This window comes from Gastrolobium bilobum, unplaced genomic scaffold, assembly GCF_033153095.1.
Source record: "Gastrolobium bilobum isolate Gb01-03AN ecotype WA unplaced genomic scaffold, APGP_CSIRO_Gbil_v1 utg19213, whole genome shotgun sequence".
In the NCBI taxonomy this organism is placed as follows: domain Eukaryota; kingdom Viridiplantae; phylum Streptophyta; class Magnoliopsida; order Fabales; family Fabaceae; genus Gastrolobium; species Gastrolobium bilobum.
The window spans coordinates 67521-71009 of NW_026898822.1; positions in this window are offsets into that span (position 1 = coordinate 67521).

Below are 3489 nucleotides of genomic sequence, written 5' to 3' on the forward strand. Positions count from 1 at the left end.
GCACACTTTGGAGCCTTAGCCAATCCGTATACAGCAGCCAAGGTAGCTTCATTATTTTGTGATATGGTTGTGAAACTGCATGGATTTCCAAAGACTATAGTTTCAGATAGAGACAACATCTTCATCAGTCAATTATGGTCGTTATTATTCAAACACAGTGGAACTACCCTTAGAACAAGCACTTCATACCATCCCCAATCTGATGGCCAAACTGAGGTCACTAACAGATACTTGGAGCAGTACATAAGGGCTTTCTGTTATAATGAGAATAATAGATGGTCTTTTAATCTAAGTTGGGCAGAGTTGCATTACAACACTGCTGTGCATTCTTCGATGGAATGAGTCCCTTCCAAGCCTTATATGGGAAGCTACCAACCATGATTCCTCACTACCCTTAGGGATCAGTCAGGGTGGCAGCTGTAGATGTCACATTGTCCCATAGGAATGACTTGTTGATCAGGTTGAAGAAGCATTTGCAAGGGGCTCAAAACCGGATGAAGATTCAAGCTGATAGACATCGTACAGATATTGCTTTGAAGGTAGGTGATTTAGTTTTGTTGAAACTTCAACCATATCGATAGATTTCATTGGCCAAAAGATCTAACCAGAAATTGGCCAAAAGATATTTTGGTCCTTTTCCTATCACTCGAGTTTTGAGTCCAGTCTCCTATCAACTACAATTTCCAGAAGGATGTAAGATCCATCCTTCCTTTCATGTTTCTGTTTTGAAGCCTTTTCGAGGAGATCGTAAGGACCTGGTTCCTACATTTCCAGAACTGAGTCATGGCAACTCCCCAGTATAATAGTCCTTGCCTAATTAATTAGTAAATTACATGTAATTAAGTAATTAAGCATGTATCAGTGAGTAAAATTAAGTATAAGGCCTAATTAAATGAATTAGGGTCACTTTTGAGGTAAAAGTGCACTCGGTGAAAATTATGGGGTAAAAATAGGTGTAGGCAAAAGTACCCAAAATATAAAAGTAAAATTAGTAAAATTACACTATCTTCTCCCGGGAGAACATAGTGAAACATAGTGTTCTCTCGGGAGAAGATAGTGTAGTTTGTAAGAGTTTGTAAACAAAAAAATATGTAAATATAACCTGCCCCAGAGAAAATAAACTAAAATGTCATGTACTTTTTTTTTAACAAAACCCAAAACGAAGTGATTTAAGACTACAAGACATAAGTTTATTTCTTTGAAAAAGATATTTTTTCCTGTTAACTAATAATTAATGATTACTAACTATAATTAATGATATATCAATACGTCATCATCATTAGTAATATTATTTATTTTTATTATTATTATAGTGCATGCAACTTCTATACACAATTTTATTCAGGAATTTTTTTGACTACTTAAAATGTCGACTCATCTTTAGTAATTTAATTATTGTTCAGATCTGTGACTAATTATGTTGATTCCCTACATAGAGAAAACTAAAATATGAAATTACATTGCAGATTGGCTCGTTATCAAAAGGATTGGGAGTTGTTTTGTCTAATTACTCTAGAAATAACTACGGCGGCATGTCAGAATTGACTATCACGTAGGCTTTTTTTTTGTAGATACTATCACGTAGTTTAGTTGTAAAGTAATCCGACATACCTTATGTGAGAAGATAGTTAACATACTATCTTAGTGTGTTTATTTGTTGTTTATCTCAGTGTAAGTTGTTTTCAAAAATTAAGTGTTGATAGCTCCCAAAAGTGGAGGCGAGCTATCTTGTGTGTTTTAGTGTCAATTCTCTGATATTTTGTTGTTGTTTTCGTCAATTACACCCAAATATATATGTAGTCAATAGCACTTTCTATACATTTTGGGCAGAAGAAACGTACTATAGAGGAATTTAGTGTGTGATTGGGTGTAAAATGACCTAATTTCATTAATTTTGGACTTAACTTGTTGTTTTTGCATTTCAGGGGACCCAAGTCCAATCAAGTGAGGTCCAACATGAACCTGATGCTGATTGGGAGAAGAAAAGAAAAGAAAAAGATGAAAAAGATAACAAGGAGACAAAAGGTAGAAAAAGCAATACTCTACGTTTTGCCCTATTTGGGAAAAGAAGCACAACAACTGCAAAAGAGGAAGACAACCTAACTGAAAAATGAAATTGCAGCTCAACAACACCAGAATTTCAGTAAAAACAGAAGAAAACCAAGAAAGAAACACACTTTAAGGAATGAGCTGAAAGGGCCTATCTGGGAGACAAACGAAATCTAGACCATTAAGTTCAATCAACTGTCAAGATCATTGCAAGAAAGATAGAGCACCTATAAATAGGGAGGAAAACACCATAATTACAAATTTTTTGGAAAAAAAAAACTCATGTCCTACTCTTGTTCTCTTTGTTTTTCTAGTTTTTCCCTTAGTTTTCTTTAGTTTGTTAGTAGGGTTTTTTATAGTTATGTTCCTTAGTATGAGCTAAGTTCTTTTAGAAGGCAAAAGGGATGTAAAAGTATCATTTCAGGTTGAACTTATTATGTAAACTTACTGCCATGAATGGATTTTAAGATGTTTCTGCATTATTGTTTCAGTTGGCTAGAGTCAAGGGAAACCTTAGGAGATTGACTCTCTAGCAAGAGAAATCTCCAAAACTAGGAGCATCTGTTGTGAGTAGAGTTGCTATCTAGCAACCTCTGCATACTTCCTTAGAAATAAGGAGCAAGCATAATCTTCCGTAGGTCTTAATACAATAGGACTCCTATGGTTGTTTGGGGTATAGAAATATGAGCAGACCACTATAGGCTGCAAAACTTAGTGCTAGAGAAATCTATACCCAAGGCAATGAAGAGTATCCGAAATTAAACCCATTTCTGGGAGCGGTGCTAACTCTTAGGAATGACCTAGACATGCAAAAATACTAACCTAAGCCTACACCTTTTTACTACTGATAACACCTTATTTTTGTCCCACTGTTACTATCACACTTTGGTTGCAACTATTGGGATCTCCAAAAGCACATTTCTCTTTTTGCTCTTTATTTTCAGTTTTATTCCTAACTTTACTGGTCTCAAAAGAATTTCTCTCAACTTACATGTTTTCGGATTTTTCCATGGTAAAAGTCAACTTAAGTTTAAAGGATAAACCCAATCCTTAGTCATTCCAGAATCATGGACTTTGTTTAATAGAGCTGGTGAAAAGTTCTTTTTGGCTAACCTTAACTAAGCACAGTTTAGCTCCTTGGTACAAAGTCGTTCTCTGTTTCTTTTTCTTGTTCTTGATTAAATGTTTTCTTTATCTACATTTCTTCTAAGCATCTTTTACAATTTCCCCCTGACAACGATAATTTTAGGCTTATAAAACCCTATATTTCTTGATGTGTAAGCTTGCACTTTTCAGTTAGATTTGCTCTTCATATCTGATGCACTTACAGTTGGCTCATGGCACATGATCTAACCATTGATTCAAGAAGTCAAAGTCAACCAGAATTGTAGCCCAATAAATATGGCCCAATTGTTAAAAGAAGCACTAATTTGAAATATA